Consider the following 25,771-nt stretch of genomic DNA (forward strand, 5'->3'; position numbering starts at 1 on the left):
TCGGCGGGAAGCCTGCTTCTCCCTCTCCCACTCCCCCTGCTTGTGTTCCCTCTCTCACTGTGTCTCTGTCAAATAAATAAAATCTTTAAAAATAAAATAAAACCTCCTAAGATATTTTAAGACAATAATACATGACTTGTAAGACAATGCTCTGGGGGCACTTGAGCGGCTCAGTCATTTAAGCATCTGCCTTCGCCCCGGGTCATGATCCTAGGGTCCTGGGATCAAGCCTCAGGTCGTCGGGCTCCCTGCTCAGTGGAGAGTCTGCTTCTCCCTTTCCCTTTGCCCCTCCCCCCACTTGTGCTCTCTCTCAATAAATATTAAAAAAAAGAAAAGATCTGAGTCCTGGGATCCAGCCATTTGTATGGCTCCACGCTCAGCAGTCTCCCTGTCCTCATTATCTCTTGCTCTGTCTCTCAAATAAGTAAGTAAATCTTAAAAAAAAAAGGGGGGGGGTAATGCCAGTGATTTGCCCAGTATATTGGTTTTCAAACTGAAGAGCTTGTACTCACAGACTGTTCAGAAGCTTTGAAGAGTTACCTGAGCACTCATGGCTTAAAGGAAAACTGCCCCATCCTCTCCTTCTGTGTGGTCTGTTTTATAAAAGTGGTCTGTGTGAGATTCCCCTTCTCCTGAGGCATGGTGCTGGGGTAGATCTCATTTTCCTCTTCTCGTGTCACACTCACCCCACTTACACATCACAGAATGAAGGAAAACCTCCACTGCATTCAGAACCTCAGGCTTTACTGGTCAGACGAATAAGTCTTCCGGGGCACCAAATAAAGGGACACTTAGCAGTACTGTGTGCACGTGTTAAGGTGAGTGCTCGGGAGCAGTGACAGCGTGTGGACCCAGAGGAAGTGCACCATTCAGACTACATTGTCTCCTCACCCCACAGGTCCTGATGCCCCAGGAGCAAAAGGATTATGTGAAGGAGGAAAAAGTTACAAGATGTGGTGTCAGTTTTTATGGGGGCACGCCTGACCGAGACTGAGATTTCTGAAGAGAAACTAAAAGTAGATCCAGAAGACACAAGGCAGAGCTTCCCCACCGCCATCTGTTTTCAGGGAGCAGAACAAATGACCCAGGCCCAGGTGACTTTCGGTTTGTTTTATTCTTTCCTTTGTTCCCTAACAGAGTTGTAGAGGCCTGTAAGAAATCAGTTGCATTGGGGCGCCTGGGTGGCTCAGTTGGTTAAGCGACTGCCTTCGGCTCAGATCCTGGGGCTCCTTGCTCATTGGGAAGCCTACTTGTCTCACTCCCTCTGCCTGCCGCTCCCCTTGCTTGTGCTTTCTCTATCAAATAAATAAAATCTTTAAAAAAAAAATCAGTTGCATTAATGTGAAAAGCATACATGTATCTTTTATCTGCCATATACATATGGATGATATTTCTAGGTTAATGAGAATGAACTTATACAGGTTTTATTTTTTTTTTTAAAGATTTTATTTATTTATTTGACAGAGAGAGACAGCCAGAGAGGGAACACAAGCAGGGGGAGTGGGAGAGGGAGAAGCAGGCTTCCCGCCGAGCAGGGAGCCCGATGCGGGGCTCGATCCCAGGACCCCGGGATCATGACCTGAGCCAAAGGCAGCTGCTTAACGACTGAGCCACCCAGGCACCCTTGTTTTCTTTTTTAAAGATTTATTTATTTGAGAGAGAGTGCACATGCCCGTGAGTTGGTGGGGGAGAGGCAGAGGGAGAGTGAGAGAGAAACTCAAGCACTCAGTGTGGAGCCCAACATGGGGCTCAGTCTCACGACCCTGAGATCATGACCCCGAGATCATGACCCCAGCCCAAACTAGAAGTCGGACACTCAAGGGACTGCTCCACCCAGGTGCCCCTGAACTCAACATGCCTTACAAGCTTCTCTTTGGATGAATGGATGGATGACTGTGCACAATTACAGAATATTTAATCAGGCATTTACTCTTCCACAAAATGTCAAAATAAAAACCCTGCTAGAAATCTAGATACAGCCTATAGAGTGGAAATAAGCAGAAGAATTTTAACATTTCTTCTATGTCATCAAAAGGATATCACTTCATTAGAAAACACTGTTATTACAGGAATCCCTGACATTTGATGATGTGGCCGTGGACTTCACCTGGGAGGAGTGGCAGCTCCTGGCCCCCGCTCAGAAGGACCTGTACCGGGATGTGATGTTGGAGAACTATAGGAACCTGGTGTCAGTGGGTGAGGACAACTCCCTAGTGTCACTTGGAGGGTCCTCATCAGTGGCCTTTCCTTTCTCAGCTTCTTAAAGCTCTGTAGTGTCTGTGTTGCTCTGAAGTGAGATTTTCAGTCCCTTCCCTGGCTCCAGACATGGATATATTCTCCCTTCTCCTGAGTGAAAACCTTAACTTTGTAGGTGTAAAAATTGTTTTGTCCTAACACCGTGTGGTCTTCCCAGACCCCAAGCCCAATTAGTGTGCCTAAGTCTTCTATCATTTACCATGAACAGGTTTTCACACCAGCAAACCAGATGTGCTCTCCAAATTTGATCAAGGAGAACCAACATGGACAGTGGAAGATGGTATCCCCTGTCAAACCCTTTCAGGTGAGTGAGAGAAGCAGGAGGGAACCAGGCTGTGGAAATCATATTCTAGTTGGTAGAGGAGTCTACGGCCATACCACCCTGAACGCGCCCGATCTCGTCTAGTTGGTAGAGGAGGCACAGCTGAGAGAGGGTTGAGGATAGGTAGGCAGTGCTTCCCTGCATCTCTCTCCTGATGTGTGACCTCTTTTTTCTTTGTAGGAGTTGAGAGTAAAATGTATCCCATTTGTCTCTTCTGGGATTCGATCCCTGTTTATTTTATTTACATCTTGAATTTTGTTTGCATCGTTTCCTTTTTCTTACAATTTTCAGATCTTTCTCTTCTTACTCTTCCACCTTCCTTGCTGTAAAAGGCTTCTGTCCAAAGAGAAAACTGAATTCCTCATTGTCTTCTAACTACCGCACCTTTCTGTCCCATTGGTATTGATATTCCTTCCTAACCTCCCTATCCTGGATGATGTACCCCCAAAGTAAACTGGTTTTCACTGGGCTCTTGTCCTCACTCTGAGGTTCTCCAAAGGTCTGTTTTCCGTTTTCTCATCTGGTCTTCTAACCCTTCAAACTTTTCTTTATTCTTTTTTTTTTTTTTTTTTTTTAAGATTTTATTTATTTATTTGACAGAGAGAGACATAGCGAGAGCAGGAAGACAAGCAGGGGGAGTGGGAGAGGGAGAAGCAGGCTTCCCACAGAGCAGGGAGCCCGATGTGGGGCTCGATCCCAGGACCCTGGGATCATGACCTGAGCCGAAGGCAGACGCTTAACGACTGAGCCACCCAGGCGCCCCCAAACTTTTCTTTATTCCAATAAGCTAAGGTGCTTCTGTTCTCTGCAGGACACTATCAAATTGACATCTGCCCAATGGGATCTACCAGACTTTAGTTCTGTACAGTTCACTCATCCTTATGGCAATTCTCCTGAGTTCCCAGCAAGTGCAAGGAATTTGCATCACCTTCCCTCCCAGAAAACCCTTTTAAGTTTAGGTTCTTTATACTCCTGTGCATCTTACATTCTGGCCATCCAGGCATTTCCTCAAATGCTCCCTACCTGTAGAGCTCTCTTCTTTAAAAGAATCTGCTGTTTATGATGGATTTTAACCGGAAAAGTACTTCAGCATCCTACATTCCCAGTTACAGCCTAAACAAGATTGTAACACTCATGCGTACTTTGACTTAATTCCTTTGTGTATTTACTAATTCTGGCCTTCCTTCCAGTTTATTGTAGCTGTTACCATCGTATTGACTTCCTGAAAGCTTTCTTTTTTCCATCATATTCTGAGGACATTAAGTCCTAGTTAACCACATCACTTGTTATAGACATGAAATTATTCTCTCAGTGTCTCTGTGATAATAGTGTTTCTTGCTCACACAGAGATTTCCATTTTCTTCTCTAAACTCCCCAGTGTGTTCCAGACATGTGATTGCTTACTTGATTCATTTTAAAAAATGTTATTTCTTGATAACCTAGGGTAACAGCAGTGAGAAAAAGCATAAAAACAGAGCAAGCGTTTTCGTTCTAAGATCAGGAAACAGAAAACTGATCAAATAAGAAGATACATTACATGTCTAGAGGGTGACAAGTGCTGTGATGAAATATTTGGAATATAAGGGTGGTAGTAATAGAAGAGCAGGTGCTGGGACTGGGGCTTCTCTTTTAGGAAAGGGAACGTCTCTGTGAGATGTAGGTTATAGGTTACGTGTGCTTGGAGCTTTGTGCTGTGTCATACTGTTGCTCCCCAAGGCTGACCATGACAGTGAATCCTCCAGGGAGGCCTGTTTTCCTCTACCGTGTCACCTCATTTCCTGCATCTCCCTCCATCTCCATGGCTTCTTCCTACCAGTTTTCACAATGTGCAGCTGCTTTACTTGTGTCCTTTTTTGCCCTTTATGGTTTTACCAAAGTGCAGCAGTGTGGGCTCCCTGAACATGAGGACTCTGTGTATGTCCCTAACATGAGCACCATGCCCTATGCACTGTAGTCCTCAGTAAGGATTTGTGACGTGAATGAGTCTACCTCTCCCCAGTTTGGATGAGGTGGCCCTCCAACCAGTGGTCTGCTGCTCATGGGAAATTGCGTGTATTTCACAGTCTGCATGTTCTGCAGTATTTGGAAAATAGCCAAAATTGTGTTTATTCATTGTCACTGTTTTTTTCCAATATATAAGGTACATTAAACATGGAGTTTTATTTACACTCATATAGTAGAGTCATCACTAAGTCACCTCAAATGAAGCTATTTAAAAAATACTTTTCTTCTAGTCAATGTGATGGAAGAATTCATTATTCTTTTCTAAGAGTCTGGAAACTTCCAGAGCACTTACAAAATGAATTCATGGAGAACAGCCTAGAACAATGGCACAAACATAATGCATTTGAAAATTCTGTTCTTCAGAGCAAAACTCATTTTGTGTCAAGGCAAAAGCATGGTATGTTTGACTTACATGGAAAAATTATGAAACCAAATATAACTTTCCTTAACCACAGCAGAGCCTACTATAAATGAGAAATCCTTTCTTCATTATTAATCATGAACAGTATCAGTGAAATTAAATCCCCTGAATGCCAAAAACGCACCAGCATGAAGTGCCAAATCATTAAGTATCAGAAAACTAAAAAAATAAACAAACCTCATGTATGCAATGAATGTGGGAAAGCCTTCCTCAAGAAGTCCTGGCTCACTGATCACCAGATCATTCATACAGGAGAGAAACCCCACAGATGCAGTCTATGTGGGAAAGCATTCTCCAGAAAGTTCAGGCTCACTGAACACCAGAGAACGCATACAGGAGAAAAACCTCATGAATGCACTGAATGTGGCAAAGCCTTTCTCAAGAAATCACGGCTCAATGTACATCAGAAAACACATACAGGAGAGAGACCTTTTCTGTGCAGTAAATGTGGAAAAGGCTTCATCCAGAAGGGAAATCTCATGGGACATCTGCGGATTCATACAGGAGAGGAAACTTATATATGCAATGAGTGTGGGAAAGGCTTCTGCCAAAAGACATGCTTGTCTTTTCACATCAAAGATTTCACACAGGAAAGACTCCTTTTGTGTGCAGTCAATGTGGAAAATCCTGTTCCCAGAAGACAGGTCTCATTAAACATCAAAGAATTCACACGGGAGAGAAACCTTGTAGATGTAGTGAATGTGGGAAAGCCTTTATCAGGAAGTCACAGTTCATTATACATCAGAGAACTCATACAGAAGAGAAACCATATAGATGCATTGAATATGGGAAATCTTTTCGAGGGAAGTCAGTCCTCAATAAACATCAGAAAATTCATTTAGTCAAGGTAGAGAATCCTCCCTCAGAGTCACAGGTCATCACAGACTAGTGTTGTCCTGCAAGAGAAAAACCTTTTTAGTATGGTGACTATGCAAGTGCCTTCTGTGGCTTGCCAGACATCCTTAAACATCAGTGGGCTCCTAGCAAGTAGAATGTGGTCATAGTGGGACAGCCTGCAGCCAGAAGTGCACCCTCAGGAGACAACAGAGGATTTGCACAGGACAGAAACCTTATGAATGCAGTGAATGTGGTCATGCCTTCACTGGTCAATTATGTCTTATTTTAGGTCACAGAAAACCAGGAGGAAAAAAACTCAGAAACATTCTATGTGGGTAGTGCCTGGGTGGCTCAGTTGGTTAAGCATCTGCCTTCAGCTCGGGTCATGATCCTGGAGTCCTGGGATTGAGCCCTTCATTGGGCTCCCTGCTCAGCGGGGAGTCTGCTTCTCCCTCTGCTCCTTCCCCTGGCTTGTGTTCTCTCTCAAATAAATAAAAAATCTTAAAAAAAAAAAAACAAAAACATTCTATGTGGAGAAGGGTTGAGCAAAAAATTCTAAGTCATAGTATGGCTGAAAAGTATATACTGAGAGGAACTATATAAATGCCAAGGCTGGGAAAGCCTGATTTCCTCATCCTATTAAAAATATGCATTGATACACAGGCATAATCTGATGTTAACCCAAATACGTACATATCAATTTCTCTTTTGTGTCTGTTAAAGGAATAAAGGAAGTCTGAGTTCAACTAAGTAGAGGAAGTAAGTAGGTGAGTTTTAAAAACATACAAGAAAATTTGTATCCGGAATGCTGCTATGAAAGAAAAACCAGGAGGGCCGCCTGGGTGGCTCAGTCGTTAAACGTCTGCCTTCGGCTCAGGTCATGATCCCAGGGTCCTGGGATCGAGGCCCACATCAGGCTCCCTGCTCTGCGGGAAGCCAGCTTCTCCCTCTCCCACTCCCCCTGCTTGTGTTCCCTCTCTCGCTGTGTCTCTCTCTGTCAAATAAATGAATAAATAAATAATCTTTAAAAAAAAAATCAGGAAAGGGCTAACATTGGGTGGGAGGGATATGGAGCATATGTATGTCAATTCAGTTTCTGCAGGCCAAGGTGAAGGATTAATTAGGAACTGGGATGTCTGCTATAAACTCTTAGGGGCACTTATGAAATTGCAGCTTTAGACTGAGTCAGTTCATTCATTTACCAAGTATTTATCAAATACTTCCTTTGTACTGGATCCTGTTTGAAGAAGTGAGGATACAGTGGTGACCAAAACAGAATAAGCCCATGGTCTCCTGGACACAGCACTGAGGTAACTGGACTATCTTTAACATTTTTTAAGTGGGGGCTCCACCCAACATGGGGTAGAACTCATGAACCTAAGATCAAGAGTGGCATGCTCTACCGACTGAGCCAGCCAGGTGCCCCATGGATTATCTTTAAGTGATACCTTTACACACCAGCTATTCTAGTGAGAGGATGTAAATATCTATATTAAGTGAGATGGATATGGAGTCATTGGTTCAAGGAAATAGGACAATATATTGTTGAAGGAGTATATTATTTGGGGGGATGGAGGAAAGACTTATTCATGCTTGTTGAGCACTGTAACACAAATTTATTTTTAAATGCCTATTTCTTATCTCCTTAAGGAGATTATAAATTCCCTAAGTTTAGTGGCTTTACTTAAATTTTAATGTATTTTTTAATTAACTTTTTATGTTTAAAAAAATTCAAAACCAGAAAGATGAAAAATCATTGCCTCAGTCACACTAACCACATTTTAATTGCTCAACAGTCACATGTGACTAGTGGCTGTAGAATTGGACAGCACAGACAATGAGCAAAAAAGGCGTGACACTGAATGAATCTCTGTCATCATTTCCATTACACCAGAAGGTTATACTGGAGAGTGCTGGTTTTCATGATTTTATATTTCCCAGCACATAGAAAAAAAAAAGGAACCTAATTATATTTAGATTCGAAAGTGAATGAATATATTAATGGGCTAATCAAATCTGTTTTGTCACTGAAGGGAAATATGGTTCTAAAGAAAGAACTATCACCCCAAAGTGTTTTCATTGTGATCTGAGAGACTTAATAACAGATTATAAAAGATCAAAGCAGAAAAAGAGGTAATAATAAAAAGTATTCTTAGTCCTTGTGAATAAAGAATTCCCCATCCCTTTATCTTCTGGTCACTCCATCCATCATCTTCAGTTGTCATCTCTTCAGTGAGGCTTTCCCTCACTAGGCCAGGCTCTCCAATTTCTGGCCCTCCGCAGAACCACATTCCTCTGCATATAAGCACTTTATAGACTTGCAGTTTTATATTTTCTGGTGGTGAATGTGAAGATAACACATAGGTTATGTTTTGGGTTGATCCCTGATGTTTTTCACATCAACCTCCAGTGATCTACAGTCCAGATAACTCATATCTCCATTCTTGATTTATTGTGTAATGGTGATGCTGGATGAGAGAGAATAAGGGAAAAGCAGTCTGGAGAGGAGGACTTGCATTTTAGAGTTCCCTCGTTTGAGGAGCTGTGGCAGTGGATGAGGCAGTATATTTGATGCTGTTTATCTTTTAATTCGAATTTAGTGGATATATACTCAGTAAAGATTCTCTCCATCTCTAAGCCCAAGTCCCAGTATTCTTAAAATTGTTTTAACCCATTCAAAATCTTGAAATGCCTATGTGTATGAATTTTTGTCATAAGAGGATTATATAAATACTGTGTGGAGAAGAATATTTCATCTTTTCAAGAAGTCATTAAAAAAATACTGGTAGTTTTATAATTGGCTTTTTAATGGCCACAGACTGCTTGTTCTGTTGAAGAGATGTGTTTAACTTACCAAACTATCTGCCTGCTGATGTACATTCAGGTTATTCCTAATTAAAAAAAAATTACTTGGGGTGCGTGGGTGGCCCAGTTGGTTAAGTGGCGGACTCTGGATTTCTGTTCAGGTCAGTATCTCAGGGTCCTAGGATCATTCCTGCCTCTAGCTCCACCCTCTGGGGAGTCTGCTTGAAATTCTCTCTCTCCCTCTCCCCGTCCCCTGGCTCTCTCTCGAATAATATAAATCTTCAAAAAAATAAAAACATTACCAAATTTTCTATGGTTAATATGGAGTAGTTTTGTTTTTTTTTGTTTTAAGATTTTTTTTAAAAAGATTTTATTTATTTATTTGAGAGAGAGAGAGAGAGAGAGAAACAGCATGAGCCGGGAGAGGGTCAGAGGGAGAAGCAGGCTTCCTGCCGAGCCGGGAGCCCGATGTGGGACTCGATCCGAGGACTCCAGGACCATGACCTGAGCTGAAGGCAGTCGCTTAACCAACTGAGCCACCCAGGCGCCCTTTTTTTTTTTTTAAGATTTATTTATTTTAGAGAGAGAGCCCGAGTGAGAGCACATGGGGGGCGGGGCAGGTGGAAGGGGAGAGAGAGAATCTCAAGCGACTCCCCACTGAGAGTGGAGCCTGACTGGGCTCAGTCTCACAACCCTGAGATCATGATCTGAGCCAAAATCAAGTCTGTGTTCAACCAACTGAACCACCCAGGTACCCCTATAGAGTTGGGGTTTTTTTAAGATTTTATTTATTTATTTGAGAGAGAGAATGAGATAGAGAGAGGGGGGAGGGTCAGAGGGAGAAGCAGACTCCTTGCTGAGTAGGGAGCCCGATGCGGGACTCGATCCTGGGACTCCAGGATCATGACCTGAGCTGAAGGCAGTCGCTTAACCAACTGGGCCACCTAGGCGCCCCTAAAGAGAGTTTTTTTTTTTTTTTTTTTAAGATTTTATTTATTTATTTGAGAGAGAGAGAATGAGAGACAGAGAGCACGAGAGGGAAGAGGGTCAGAGGGAGAAGCAGACCCCCTGCCGAGCAGGGAGCCCGCCGAGCAGGGAGCCCGATGTGGGACTCGATCCCGGGACTCCAGGATCATGACCTGAGCCAAAGGCAGTCGCTTAACCAACTGAGCCACCCAGGCGCCCCCTAAAGAGAGTTTTTAACAAAGATTCTTACCATTAGAATTTCTAGGTCAACGAGAATGAAAAATTTAAACTGTATAGATAATTCTAAACTACCCTGGGGGGGGGGGGGAGATGTATAGATTATATCCTTCACTACCCCCACCTCTTTTGCCTGCATAAAATAATGGCTAATATTTCTTAAGTGTGGTCTTTATTTTACTTGGAAATGATGCCAAACAAGATAGTAGCGTAGCGGTGCCTAGGTGGCTCAGTCGTTAAGCGTCTGCCTTCGGCTTGGTCACGATCCCAGGATTCTGGGATCGAGCCCCCCATCAGGCTCCCTGCTTCTCCCTCTCGCACTCGCCCTGCTTGTGTTCCCTCTCTCGCTGTGTCTCTGTCAACTAAATAAAATCTTAAAAAAAAAAAGATAGTAGCATATATGATCATGTGATCACTCTCAAGTGCCCGGGTATTTTGGGGAAACACTTGAGTTTATTTGAAGCCTCACCCCCTCCCTTCCCTACTAGAGGTAGCCCCCTACCAGGTCCCTGAGATCTATTTTCGCAGCCCCGCCCTCCACCATCAGTCGGCCCTTTCGACAGGCCTCCGACCTACCTAATCCAGAACTGCGCTACTCATTCTTACCTCCACTCCGCCCCACTCTCAAATCTCACCAGAACTCGAAGTCTCCCTCATTTCGTCCATGGTCTGACCGCCATCCCTCTAACGCCTCGGCTCCTACAAACCTGGTAGGCTGTCGAAGGCTCCTCTTGCCCTTAGCTCCCAAGGTCTTCCCCACCGAGGGGAACTGCGCTTCCTGCAAAGATGGCCGCCCCCACGGTGCTCCTCTGTAACGGCTCCCGGGCGCCGCCATCTTCCCCAAAGGCTAACTAGAAAACCACCCGGCGACGCGGGCCTTGGATAGGGTCCGCCTCTGAAAACTTAGTCATTACACCGCTGTAGCCAACAAGAAGTCGGAAAAGGCAAGGAGATACCCCAAATCGATTCCAATTTCTTGTTTCAGCGCCCGGCCGCAGCCGCCGCTTCAGCCTCTTAGGCCCAGGTCGCCGAGGTGGGCGTGGTCACGTGCGTCATAGAGCCGCATCCGTGTCCAGAACTTCCGGAAACGCCGCGAGGTCGAAGACAAACCTGAAGCGGCCCTAGCGACCGCTAGGGAGCGCGGGCATTGGGTAATTTGGGAGGTGAGTTCCGTGTTTGGTAGCTGCTGGTGGAGTCTGGTGAAGCTCAGCGTCAGGTGGGCGTCTCCGGCATGAGGCGCCTGTGAGGCCAGTAAGCTGTCTTTTTGCGGATTGTGAGGCCGATACCGACCCTTCCGCGGTCTGTGTTATTAAGCGTATGAAGAACTTAACGGCCGAGGGCCCGACTGTCAGCGTTGGTTGTCGGTGTGAGTGATTCTACTTGTGGGGCCTTGTGACGAAGAACTGGAGTGGTATAGGTGTGTGTCAGCGAACGCGCTGTCTTGCCCAGGTTCACACTTCCCTGTGGGGCTCAGACACGGGGAAACCTGGGGAGAAGGGTGTTCGCAAATGGGCGTTTCTGGTGAAGATTTCAGACTTAAGGGGCGCCTGGGTGGCTCAGTCGGTTAAGAGTCTGCCTTGGCTCTCAGATCGTGGTCTCAGGATCCTGGGGTGAGGCCGGCGTCGGTCACCCCGCTCAGCGGGTAGTCCACTTCTTCCTCTCCCTCCGCCCCTCCCCCCTGCTTGTGTGCTCGCTCTCTTTAAATTTAATATTAAAAGATTTTAAATTTATTCATTTGAGAGAGACAGAGAGAAGGAGCGAGCACGTGAGAAACGGGGCGGGTCAGAGGGAGAGGGAGAAGACGACTCTCCGCTTAGCAGGGATGATCGATGCGGGGCTCGATCCCAGGACTCTGGGATCATGACTTGACCTGAAGGCAGACGCCTGACTGAGCCACCAGGCTACCTTAAGGATATAAATTTCTCTCCATGCACTGCTTTAGTCTACTTCTCGCTAGTTTTGATGTTTAAAGTTTTCTGTCATTCAGTGTATTAGTGTTCTATTGGTATGTAACAAATTACCACAGACTTAGTGGTTTAAAACAACACACATTTAACTATATCTAAAACTAATGATGTAATGTATGGGGATTAACATAACAATAAAAAAATTTAAAACAACAACAACAACAACAACACACATTTATTGTCTCAGTTTCTACAGTTCACAAGTCCAGGCACAGTTTACCTGGGTCCTCTGCTCTGAGTCTCGCAAGGCCATAATCATGTTTCCCAGACTGTGCTGTCATTTGGAGGCTCAGCTGGGGAAGAATTTGCTTCCAAACTCCCTTAGGTTGTTGCAGAAATCATTTCGTTCCTGCTGTGTGATTGCAGAGCCCAACCTTTTTGCTGGCGCTAAGCTGGCGGGCCAACCTCAGGTCCTCAAGGCCCTCTTTGGTCCCTTGTTACATAGCCCTCTCCATAAGAAGTTCGCACCATGGCTGTTTGCTTCTGCAAAGCCAGCAAGAGAGAATCAAGCTCCGGTTGGTAAGACATAGTCTTATATAATGTAACATAATTATGGGAGTGATATCACATCACCTTTGGTGTATTCTTTTGGCTGGAACGAGGTCACAGATCTCACCCATGCTCAAAGGGAGTGGATTATGCGGGGATGACACCCAAAAAACCAGAGATCATGGGGCCTACCCCTTTAAGTTTAAAGAATTTTCAAATTTTCATTGTGTTTTCTTTTTTGACCTGTTATTTAATTTATTTAATAATTTTCAAATATGTGAGGATTTTGCAGTTTGTTTTCTATTATTAATTTTTAACTTAGTTCATGACAGTTGGAGAACATGCTCTGTATTATTTCAGTCCTTTTAAATGAGTAGAGACTTGTCTTCTGGCCAAATATATGATGAATGTTTGTAAAAGTTTCACATGTATTTGAAAAGTGTGCATGTGTTTTCTTGAGGGGTATTAGCATGGCCCTTGAGTCATGTTTACTATTCACATTATTAACATATTCTTCATTCGTCTTAATTTTTTGTTTGCTCATCTTACCAGTGAGTAAGCGAGATATATTAAAATTTCTTACAACAAATGTGAATTTTCAGTTTTTCCCTGTAGTTGTTGATTTTTGCCTTACATATTTTAAATTCATGTAGTTAATTGTTAGATAACTATGGTGAGAACCTTTTATCATTATGAAATACTCCTCTATCCTGTTATTTTTTCCCTTGAAGTCCTCTTTCTTTTGGTTAACGTTTTCATATTATATCTTTTACAGTCCTTTTAATCTTTCTGTATCCTTCAGTATTAGATGTAAAAATATTGAGAGGGCAAGGATGTTTTTATCTCTTCAAAGATAGGAATTTTTTTTTTTGCTTCTCCCAGGTGTTTATGAGTCCTAGCAATCCAAGTTCATATTTCCTTAAGGGATTGAGAATTTTTAGGCTCACCCAATGATTTGAAGTTGGGCTGCAGTCCACCTTTATTTTTAGGACACTGTCTTTGGGGTCTCAAGCCAAAAAGCTGGTGTTCCCAGGGCTTTGATCTTGGTAGATCCAGGACTCTTGGCTTGCATTCCTTTGACTCTGTCTTGGTCAAGATAAGCACATAAGCACAGCTCAGTCCCCAAACCAACTCTTTGTTATTAGCAGGGACTCTCTGGTGAAAGTGGCCCCAAGTAAAGGAGCTACTTCTCTGCATTTGAGTTTTTCCCACATCTCAGTCCAGTTCTCTCAAAGGTGAAGGCTTGGTTCATTTATTTTCAGTATCATTTCTTATAGATATTTAAAAGTTAAATTTCCTTCTTTTACTTCATTGTGCTTTCATTGCCATTTAATACTAAATAAGTCAGAGCTTTCATTTATATTGCTTTTTTATTATGTTCAGTTGGCCAACATATAATACATCATTAGTTTTAGATGTAGTGTTCAACCATCTATTACTTGCATATAACACCCAGTGCTCATCACAACACGTGTCCTCCTTAATACCCATCACCCGGCTTCTTCCACTCCTTCCCTTCTGAAACCCTCAGTTTGTTTTCCGGAGTCCTGAGTCTCTCATGGTTTGTCTCCCTCTCTGATTTCTTCCCATTCAGTTTTCCTTCCCTTCCCCTATGGTCCTCTGCACTATTCCTTATGTTCCACATATGCGTGAAACCATATAATTGTCTTTCTCTGCTTGACTTATTTCACTTAGCATAATCCCCTCCAGTTCCCTCCATGTCAACGCAAATGATAGGTATTCATCCTTTCTGATGGCTGAGTAATATTCCATTGTATATATGGACCACATCTTCTTTATCCATTCATCTGTTGAAGGGCATCTTGGCTCCTTCCACAGTTTGGCTATTGCGGACATTGCTGCTATGAACATTGGGGTGCATGTGCCCCTTCTTTTCACTACATCTGTGTCTTTGGGGTAAATACCTAGGAGTGCAATTGCTGGGTCATAGGGTAGCTCTATTTTTAACTTTTTGAGGCACCCCCACACTGTTTTGCAAAGTGGCTGTACAACTTGTATTCCCACCAACAGTATAAGATGGTTCCCCTTTCTCCACATCCTTGCCAACATATGTAGTTTCCTGCCTTGTTAATTTTTGCCATTCTAACTGGTGTAAGGCAGTATCTTATTGTGGTTTTGATTTGTATTCCCTGATGGCTAGTGTTGTTGAACATTTTTTCATGTGTCTGTTAGCCATTTGTATGTCTTCTTTGGAGATGTGTCTGTTCATGTCTTCTGTCCATTTCTTGACTGGATTATTTGGTTTTTGGGTGTTGAGTTTGAGAAGTTCTTTATAGATCTTAGATACTATTTCTTTATCCATAATGTCATTTGCAGATATCTTCTCCCATTCTGTAGGTTGCTTTTTAGTTTTGTTGACTGTTTCCTTTGCTGTGCAGAAGTTTTTATCTTGATGAGGTCCCAGAAGTTCATCTGTGCCTTTGTTTCCCTTGCCTTTGGAGACTAGCAAGAAGTTGCTGTGGCCGAGGTCGAAGAGGTTGCTGCCTGTGTTCTCCTCTAGGATTTTGATGGATTCCTGTCTCACATTGAGGTCTTTCATCCATTTTGAGTTTATCTTTGTACAGGTGTAAGAGAATGGTCCAGCTTCATTCTTCTGCATGAGGCTGTCCAATTTTCACAGCACCATTTATTGAAGAGACTGTCTTTTTTCCATTGGATATTCTCTCCTGCTTTGTCGAAAATTAATTAATCATAGAGTTGAGGGTCCATTTCTGGAGACTCTATTCTGTTCCGTTGATCTATGTTTTTGTGCCAATACCATGCTGTCTTGATGATCACAGCTTGGAAATATAGCTTAAAGTCAGGCATTGTGATGCCCCCAGCTTTGGTTTTCTTTTTCAACAATCCCCTGGTGATTCGGGGTCTTTTCTGGTTCCGTACAAATTTTAGGATTGTTTGTTCCAGCTCTGTGAAAAATGTTGATGGTAATTTGATAGGCATTGCATTGAATGTGTAGATTACTCTGGGTAGCGTAGACATTTCCACAATGTTTATTCTTCCAATCCATGAGTATGGAATCTTTTTCCATCTCTTTGTGTCTTCCTCAATTTCTTTCATAAGTGTTCTGTATTTTCTAGAGTATAGATCCTTTACCTCTTTGGTTAGGTTTATTCCTAGGTACCTTACGGTTTTTGATGCAATTGTAAATGGAATCGATTCCCTTATTTCTCTTTCTTCCGTCACATTGTTAGTGTATAGAAATGCAGCTGATTTCTGTGCATTGATTTTGTATCCTGCCATGTTGCTAATTGCTGTATGAGTTCTAGCAATTTTGGGGTGGTGTCTTTTGGGTTTTCCAGATAAAGTATCATGTCATCTTTGAAGAGAGAGAGTTTGACTTCTTTTTTGCCGATTGAATATCTTTTATTTCTTTTTGTTGTTTGATTGCTGAGGCTAGGACTTCTAGTGCTATGTTGAACAACAGTGGTGAGAGTGGGCATCCCTGTTGTGTTCCTGACCTTAGGGGAAAAGCTCTCAGTTTTTCCCCATTGAGAATGATATTCTCTTTGGGCTTTTTGTAAATGGCTTTTATGATATTGAGGTATGTTCCCTCTATCCCAGTACTTTGAAGAGTTGTTTTGTTTTGTTTTGTTTTGTTTTTGTTAGAACAACTCAGCAAAATAAAATTCCGGTTTATTGTTGGACAACATTGTTTCACACATACATCAAACAGGCCAAAAAAAATAAACAGCAACTTCATAGACAAAAAAGGAAAAAAAGAAACCTTTTATCTTTGGCCTTTTTAACCATCTCGTACAAACCAACTACTTATAGTACAGCTAAGTACATACACAAAAATAGTTACTGGAATGCTCAGAATAAGATTTTTTGTTGTTTTTGCTTTTTTTTACAAGGTTTTTTCTCCTTTGAGATTATAATAACATGGTCACACCATAAGTAAAGTCAGAAGTAGGACAGAGAACGCTCCCAAGGCTGGTTTGGTGATCCAAGGTCATTAAAAATGGCTGACCCCATGGGGCGTTTGGGTGGCTCAGTCATTAAGCGTCTGCCTTGGCTCAGGTCATGATCCCAGGGTCCTGGGATCGAGCCCCGCATCGGGCTCCCTGCTCCGCGGGAAGCCTGCTTCTCCCTCTCCCACTCCCCCTGCTTGTGTTCCCTCTCTCGCTGTGTCTCTCTCTGTCAAATAAATAAATAAAATCTTTAAAAAAATGGCTGACCCCTAACAATATGTACAAAAATGTAAAATGTAAATAAAAATACAAACAAATTTTCCTCTTTAAAGTACTTTTAAGAAAAAAAAGCAGGGCCTTGGAAGTTTTGGTTCTTTTTTCCTCCCCTGTTGCAAACTCACGTTGTGTTTTGGTTGGGTGGCGGAGAGCGTGTGTCATCTGCGGGTGGCACTGCCGCGGTGGGCAGGCGGGAGGGACTCTCTACTTGAAGATGACCACGTTTAGATTCTGAGACGGGAAGTGGAGGGTGAAGAGGTCACGGTGGCCTTTTTTTGTTAAGTTTAACTTTTCCTTTTTTTGCTCTCTAGTCATCCTCATTAGTCTTCTGCTTCTTGGTGTCGACATCGTCATCCTCATCATCTTCAGCTGCCCGTTTATCCGTAGCTGCCTCGGCCTCCTCATCTTCATCTCCATCTTCTTCCTCACCGTTACTTCCTCCTCCTCTTCCAACCCCCCTTCTTCCTCTTCTTCATCTACCTCATTGTCAGCCTCCTGCTCCCCATTTTCCTCATTAGCGTTCCCATTAGCAGGTGCATCTCTTCCATTCTCTGCCTCCTCCACAGCTCCTTCTTCTCCTTTAAGTCCTTGGTGGTGATCTCAGAGCTGGTGTCCATGGCTGTATCTGACATGATGGGGCACCCCGGTGACCCGATGCAGCGGATTAAAAAAAAGCAAGAGTTCGAGGACGCTGGCGAGAAAGCTGCCAGAGTCCGCGGTGGCGGAGGAGGTGGGGCAGAGGTGGTTGCTTTGTGGAACTGGGAGCCCAACAGGGAACAATGCAAAGATGGCTTTTCAGAGCAGCCAGCGGGGCTGTACTTTGAAGAGTTTTAATCAGGAAAGGATGCTGTATTTTGTCAAATGCTTTTTTTGCAGCAATTGAGAGGATCATATGGTTCTTGTCTCTTGTTAATGTGATCTATCACGTTGATTGATTTGCGAATGTTGAACCACCCTTGCATCCCAGTAATAAACCCCACCTGGTGGTGGTGAATAGTCCTTTTAATGTACTGTTGAATCCTATTGGCTAGGATCTTGTTGAGTATTTTGGCATCCATGTTCATCAGGGATATTGGTCTGTAATTCTCCTTTTTGATGGGGTCTTTGTCTGGTTGTGGGATCAGGGTAATGCTGGCCTCACAGAATGAGTTTGGAAGTTTTCCTTCCATTTCTATTTTTTGAAACAGCTTCAGTAGAATAGGTATGATTTCTTCTTTAAATGTTTGGTAGAACTCCCCCGGGAAGCCATCTGGCCCTAGACTCTTATTTTTTGGGAGGTTTTTGATCACTGCTTCAATTTCATTACTGGTTATTGGTCTATTCAGTTTGTCAGTTTCTTCCTGTTTCAGTCTTGGTAGTTTATAAGTTTCCCGGAACGCATCCATTTCTTCCAGGTTGCTTAATTTGTTGGCATATAGTTGTTGGTAATAATTTCTAGTAATTGTTTCTATTTCCTTGGTGTTAGTCGTGATCTCTTCCCTTTCATTCATGATTTTATTAATTTGGGTCCTTTCCCTTTTCTTTTGGATAAGTCTGGCGAGAGGTTTATCAATCTTATTAATTCTTCGAAAGAACCAGTTTCTAGTTTCGTTGATCTGTTCTAGTGTTCTTCTTGTTTCTATTTCATTGATTTCTGCTCTAATCTATATTATTTCTCTTCCCCTGCTTTGTTTAGGCCTTATTTGCTATTCTTTCTCCAGCTCCTTTAGGTGTAAGGCTAGCTTGTGCATTTGGGATTTTTCTAATTTTTTGAGAGAGGCTTGGATGGCGATATATTTCCCCCTTAGGACCGCCTTTGCAGTATAACATAGGTTTTGGACTGATGTGTTTTCATTCTCATTAGTTCCCATGAATTGTTTAAGTTCTTCTTTAATTTCCTGGTTAACCCAATCATTCTTTAGCAGGATGCTCTTTAACTTCCAAGTGTTTGAGTTCCTTCCAAATTTTTTCTTGTGATTGAGTTCCAGTTTTAAAGCATTGTGGTCTGATAACACGCAGGAGATAATCTCAGTCTTTTGGTATTGGTTGAGACCTGATTTGTGACCCAGTATATGGTCTATTTTAGAGAAAGTTCTGTGTGCACTCGAGAAGAATGAGTATTCTGTTGTTTTAGGATGGAATGTTCTGTATCTATCTACGAAATCCATCTGGTCCAATGTGTCATTCAAAGCTCTTGTTTCTTTGTTGATCTTCTGCTCAGATGATCTGTCCATTGCTGTGAGTGGAGTGTTGGGGTCTCCTACTATTAATGTATTATTATCCATATGTTTCTTTATTTTGGTTATTAATTGGTTTATATAATTGGATGCTCCCATGTTGGGGGCATAAATATTTAAAATTGTTAGATCTTTTTGTTGGATAGACCCTTAAGTATGATATAGTGTCCCTCTACATCTCTTACTATGGTCTTTGGTTTAAAATCTAATCTGTCTTGTATGAGGATTGCTACCCCAGCTTTCTTTTGAGGTCCATCCCCTCACTTTCAACCTGGAGGTGTCTTTAGGTTCAAAATGAGTCTCTTGTAGACAGCATTTGGATGGGTCCTGCTTTTTTATCCAATCTAAAGCCCTGTGTCTCTTGATGGGAGCATTCAACCCATTCATGTTGAGAGTAACTATTGAAAGATATGAAGTTAGTGCCATTGTATTGCCTGTAAAGTCCCTGTTTCTATAGATTTTCTGTTTCTTTCTGGTCTATGTGACTCTTGGGGTTTCTCTTCGCTACAGAATCCCCCTTAATATTTCTTGCAGGGTTGGCTTGGTGATCATGTATTCTTTCAGTTTCTGCCTGTCCTGAAAGCTCTTTATCTTCCATCCATTCTATGACAGCCTTGCTGGATAAAGTATTCTTGGCTGCATGTTATTTTCACTTGGTACCCTGAATATGTCTTGCCAGCCCTTTCTGGCTTGCCAGGTTTCTATGGACAGGTCTGATGTTCCTCCATATGTAAGGAGCCTCCTCTCCCTGGTTAGTCTCAGGATTGTTTCCTTGGCTCTAAGATTTGCAAGCTTCACTATTATATGTTGGGGTGTTGATCTATTTTTATTGATTTTGGGAGGGGTCCTCTCTTGCTCTTGGACTCGAATGCTTGTTTCCTTCCCCAGATTATGGAAGTTCTCAGCTATGATTTGCTGAAATATACCTTCTATCCCTCTCTCTCCATCCCCTCGGGGATCCCAATAATTCTGATATTGGGACATTTCATTTCATCATTAATCTCTCCAATCCTTTTTTCATGTGCTACTAGCTGCCTATCTCTGTTTTCCTCAACTTCCTTCTTTTCCATCAGCTTATCTTCTAGATCACTTATTCTCTCTTTTGCCTCATTTACCCTGGCTGTTAAAGTATCCAATTTGGACTGCATCTCATTCATAGCATTTTTAAATTTGGCCTTATTAGATTTCATTTCTGCCCTTAGAGATTCTATATTGTCACTAATGCTTTTTTCAAGCCTAACTATTGACTTCATGATTGCTATCCTAGGTTCTATCTCTGACATCTTGCTTATATCCATATCCATTAGTTCTGTGGCAGAAGACGTTGTCTCTGGTTCTTTTCTTTGTTGGAAGTTCCTCCTTCTAGTCATTCTGTTGAGGGATGGTTGAGTGAATGAACAGAGTCCAAAATATCAACCATGACCCAATCAAGATGCACCCTAGCCAAATCCAGAGTGGTTGGAAGCCACCACCGAAAAACAAAGCCAAAACGAAACACAAGAATAAAATTAAAAAATTAAAAAAAAAAAGAAAAAAGGGGGAGACTAACTCTCAGTGTGGGCAAAGCAGGGTGTTCCAGTTGTTCCTGGTTGAATTTTGGTCTGTGGGTTAGAGGACGCTACATCCCAAAATTACAAGGAAAGTAAATTGTATATATATATATAAAGATAAAATTGAATAGGGTGAGAAAAGGACTAAAATGAAGCATATTATCTATAATACAGCTTTGAAAAAATACAAGTTAAAAAACAACTATGAAATATAAGTTGATATAATAAACATCTAGTTGAAATGAGAAAAAGTTAAAAAGAAAAAAACAGAAAAAGCATAAGAAAAAGAAAAAGAAAAAAAGAGAATTTTATCTGAAAACAAGTTGTGAGGCAACACCTGGAGCTCAATATACTATTTTCCCCTGACATTGGGATTTTACAGTCTTATAGGATCCATAGGGCCGTCATCGACCTTTTCTTCCAGACTGTCTTCTGGGGGACGGGCCTGCCATGCTGTTTCTCAGGTAACCCTGCCTGTGTGGAGTTTCCCCACTCCATCAGGGGGATGGCCTCAGTGGAAACCGGTCTTCTCTGTGGCTTTTGTTCCCTGGAGGCTTTCCGCACCTCTTCAGAGGATCAGAGCAAAAATGGCTGCACCCAAACCTCTGGCCCAGAGCAGAAAACTCGCAGTCTGCCCTCTTTAATAAACCCTCCAGGACAGTCTCCACTTTTGTATATGTCACCAAAAACCACAGCCTCCCACGGTGTGCACCCATCGCAACTCTCCCAGAGGTCGTCCCAGGGGCCCGGGAGTGCCACTGTCCCTTATGATTCTAAAACCACATTTGGCCATGGGCTCGTGTGCACCTGAAGGTCCTGGATCATGTCTAGGTGCCACTCTAATGTCCTTTCTGGGCCACTGCTGCCCTGCGAGTTTTTGCCTGGTCGGGCGCAGGTTCCAGACTTTTTCAGGCTGCTCAGGGAATGTACGATTATTGACCAGCCTGGCTCATGGTTTATGGCGATCCGAGCTGAGAGTCTTCCTGGGCTCACTGACCATAACCTGCTTCCTGGCTCCACTGCTCGGGCACTCTACTGGTTTAGGCACCCTCTTTGTCACTCTGTGGCTCCTTGTATCCCGAGACCACAATCCCCTACCTAGAATTCTGCCTTTTCATTTCCAGAGCCCCTTTCAGAAAGGGAAGTCTCTCACTAGAGCAGATTTCTAAGGGTTCTGATTTTGCGCTCTGGTGTTATATCAGTTTCTAGGAGCCAGCTTATGGAGGCTCCCTCCCCTTCTGTTTATCTTCCAATATCTCCCTAAAGATTCATGACTCCGTGCGTCCTGCCTTACAAAAAGCAGTCGCTTTTCTGCTTGTAGAGATCCAGATATATATTCTTACATCTCAGGCTGATTTCATGGGTGTTCAAAATGGTCTGATAGGTATCCAGCTAAACTCAGGGGACCAGTTGAAATGGGATCCTCTAGTCCTCTGCCATCTTGCCTCCCCTCAGCTTTGCCTTTTAATGGTCAGCTTTACTATTTGCATTTGCTGTCTCAACTCAGTACTATATGTCTCTCACTCCAGTTTAACTCTTGCTTTTTTTTATTGTTTGTTTCCTTTTAGTTTATTTTACCTTATAATTCCGGCTGCATAGGTTATGCATTTTAGCTTTTATTGTATGCACTGACTTAGAAGGCCATCTTTTTTATAATCTGTTGAAAATTCCCTTTACGTTTTTCAGAAATATTCTTGAGTTTATGTTATTTTAATAAGCAAAGTGGCTTGTTTTTATGTGGTCTTTCTACTTTCTATTCTAGCTTCCTTTGTTTTAAAACAGGAATAATTAATGGGACGCCTGGGTGGCTCAGTTGGTTGAGCATCTGCCTTCGGCTCAGGTCATGATCCCAGGGTCCTGGGATCGAGCCCTGCATTGGGCTCCCTGCTCGGCGGGGAGTCTGCTTCCCCCTCTCCCTCTGCCTACTTGTGCTCTCTATCTCTCTGTCAAATAAATAAACAAAATCTTAAAAAAAAAAAAAGTAAAACAGGAATAATTAAGGAGGGTGAAATAAAATACTGTATAGTGTTTGTTTATTAATTTATACATTATTTCCCTCCAATATTACTAGAAATTGTTATTACTAAAAGGCACTGTGACATATTTGATACCTGTGAGTTCCATATCTCTGTCCATGTTTTAACTATTACAAAGGCTGAGCCTCAGAGAAGTAGTGGTTTTTGTGAATCACTTAATTATTGCTAAGAGGTCCCTTAGCAAGTATATAGACTAACTGGGATTAAAACCAGGCGTATTTCCCCCCAAATCTTATGTGCTTTCCAGTGTACTCCTTGGGTAAAACTCATACTGACTAGCAAGTTGATCTACCCTCATGTAGCCCCAGAACATGCTTGTAGAGGAAATATTGAGGGTATCTCAGAAGTGGTCATTGTGTTTTCGGGTTTTCTCAGCATCTTGGTGGAGCTCTTGGTATATACAGTGCTCAGAGGCCACCAGGATCCTCCTGCCTGCTCCATTCAGCTCTTGTCCTAGCAGCACTGGTTAGAGTCTACAGACGTGCCATTTTGGTTGAGTACTCAGAAGTGACTATCATTAGTGTTCCACCTGAAGTGAATTTGCTCCTGAATCCATCGTTCCCAGCTTCCCATGAATGATAAATGAAGTGAGGAGGAGAGGTGTCATAGGACTAGGAATTCATCTTTTCCTAAGATACACTTGACTAGAGACCACTTACCACAGATTTGGACACAGCAAGGATTGTCGCTGGACAGAACAGCTGCAGAAGTTGCTTGCCCATATCAGAAGAACAGCAAAAAATGACCTAGTCCTAGGTCTTCATGTTCCGACTATCTCCTACTTTCTGTTCTTGGCTTTTCTGTTCTCCACTTTCTGTTCTTGACTTTTATTGTAACCCCCTCAATTTCATCCCTCTGAAAGCTGATGGTACTGGTTCTATGCTGGTGGTTCCCAGACTGACAAGTATTGTCACATTTGGCATGTACCCCCATATTTGCTTGCCCAGAATACCTCCCCTGTGTTGTTGTTCTTTCATTATGAAGATCAGAAATGGAAACTATCTTCATTCTCAAATAATTCCTATTTCCTTCCTCTTTATTTTTTTTTTAAATTTAAATATTTTAAAAATATTTTATTTATTCAGAGAGAAAGAATGCACAAGCCTGGGGAGGGGCAGAGGGAGAGGGAGAGAGAATCTCAAGCAGACACTGCTTGCTGCATGTGGAGCCTAATGTGGGGGGTTGATCCCATGACCCTGAGATCATGACCTGTGCCGAAATCAAGAGTCGAACATGAACGACTGAGTCACCCAGGCACCCCATTCCTTCCTTTTTTATACTAGCTGTTCTTATACCATTTATCCTGTAGCCCTGGCTATGGTTAATTTTTCTCCCTCTAAACGATATTTTTTATTTTTTTTTAAAGATTTTATTTATTTATTTGACAGAGAGAGAGAGAGACAGTGAGAGAGGGAACACAAGCAGGGGGAGTGGGAGAGGGAGAAGCAGGGCCCCCGCCGAGCAGGGTGCCTGATGCGCGGCTCAGTCCCAGGACTCTGGGATCATGACCTGAGCCGAAGGCAGACGCCCAATGACTGAGCCACCCAGGCGCCCCTAAACTATATTTTTTAGACTAGTTTTAGATTTACAGAAAAACAATTGCGTAGATGATACAAAGAGTTCCCATATATCCCACATCCAGTTTCCAGTTAACATCTAACTTTAATGTGGTTCATTTGTTACATCCAGTTAACATCTAACATTGATGTGGTACATTTGTTACAATGAACACACTAATATTGTTACATTATCATTAACTAAAGTCTATACTATTGTTTTTACCTAATGTCCCTTTTCTTTTCTAGGATTCCATCTGGGATGCCACATTACATTCAATCAGTGAGGGAAAGTCTCTCAGAAGTCGTTATCTCATTGTATATCAGGGAAGTCACTTTGTGGTAAAAGTCTTCAAGTGCAGCAAGTGTGGGAAAACTTTCTCCTAGCAAGCTACCTCACTAAACAGACATCCCACACATAGAGGTTGTGTGTGAATCTCACATGCTCACATCGGGTGAGAAACCCTATGAATGCAGAGACTGTGGAAAATCCTTTGCTCAGAAATCGTACCTCATTACCTATCAGAGAACTCACCTTGGGGGAGAAACACCATGAATGGGACAAATGTAGGAAAACCTTTGCCCAGAAGTCATATCTCATCAGACATCACAGAATTCACCCAGGTAAGAAATACTGTTAGGATGGCCAGTGACACTGGTGGCAAAGAATTGCACAAGTGGAGCGATAAGGAAGACAGAATTTATTCACTCTCCAAGGGAGGAGAGGGGCCAGACATCTAGAAGAATGCTGGCCCTGAGTTTCTGTCAGGCTGGGGTTTTTAAGGTTGTGAGAGGGTTGCAGCTGCACCCACCGGGGGTGTGGGGGGAAGTCGACTCTTGGCCAAGTACAGCAGGAGGTGGCAGGGTTCTCAGAGGGCTCTGTCCAGGGCTCCCCTAGGTGTAGGTTGGGGTTAGTCTAGAGAAGAATATGTTTTGTAGTTGAGGTCTACTTTCCGAGAATGTAGGGCACCATGACCTAGAAAAACAGACTTAGGGCCAAATGCAGACATCTGTGAGTTTTGTCTGTAAACATGGCTGGGGGTGGGGGGCTTTGAATAGATTCCTTTCAAACACTATGAATGCAGCAAATGTGGCAAACCTTCATTGAGAAATCACGCCTCGTTAAACATCAGAGAATGCATACTGGAGAAAAACCCTACAGATGCAGTGAATGTAGAAAAGCCTTCTCTCGTTCATGAGAAGTCATTAAACATCAGAGAATTCACACAGGAGAAAAAACTTATGGTTGCAGTGAATGTGGAAAAGCCTTCAAGAATACATAACACCTCATTTTCCATCAGAAAATTCAGGAGAAAAAACCCTATGACTGTAGTGAATGTGGAGAAGCCTTCAGTAAGAAATCAATCCTTAACCATCAGAGAACTCATGCAGGAGAGAAATCCCTTGGATGCAGTGAATGTGGGAAAGCCTTTATCAGAAAGTCACAGCTCATTATATATCAGAGAACTCATACAGGAGAAACCCTATGGATGCAAGGAACGTGGAAAAGGCTTCTGCCATAAATTTAGCCTCATTACACATCAGAAAATTCATCTTGGGGGGATGTGATGCAATGCAACACAAATGCAATGAATGTGAAAAAGCATTTTCCCAGAAGGCTCATTTCTGTATACATCAGAGATTTCACACAGGAGAGAAACCCTTTGAGTGCCAGAAATGTGGGAAAGTATTTGGTCTACAGGTGAACGTCATTACTGATCAGAAAATTCACTTCGGGGACAAGCCTCTGAATTCAGTGACTCTGGAAATGTCTTTTCCAGCAAATGATTACTAAGGAATGCATTTTGGAATGGAAATGTGTAAATTTAATGAATTTAACTTCACTGAATTTCAGAGGCCTCAAACTGAGGAGAAACCTTATGAAGTGCTTTTATAATCTT

General features: G+C 42.6%; 1 pseudogene; it reads left to right on the forward strand.

The window, feature by feature from the left end:
* Positions 1 to 1,668: 1,668 nt before the first annotated feature.
* LOC118543266 (uncharacterized) lies at positions 1,669 to 25,665 on the forward strand (annotated as a pseudogene).
* The last annotated feature ends 106 nt before the right edge of the window (positions 25,666 to 25,771 follow it).

The sequence above is a fragment of the Halichoerus grypus genome, chromosome 15 (assembly GCF_964656455.1).
Source record: "Halichoerus grypus chromosome 15, mHalGry1.hap1.1, whole genome shotgun sequence".
NCBI classification, from domain to species: Eukaryota; Metazoa; Chordata; class Mammalia; order Carnivora; family Phocidae; genus Halichoerus; species Halichoerus grypus.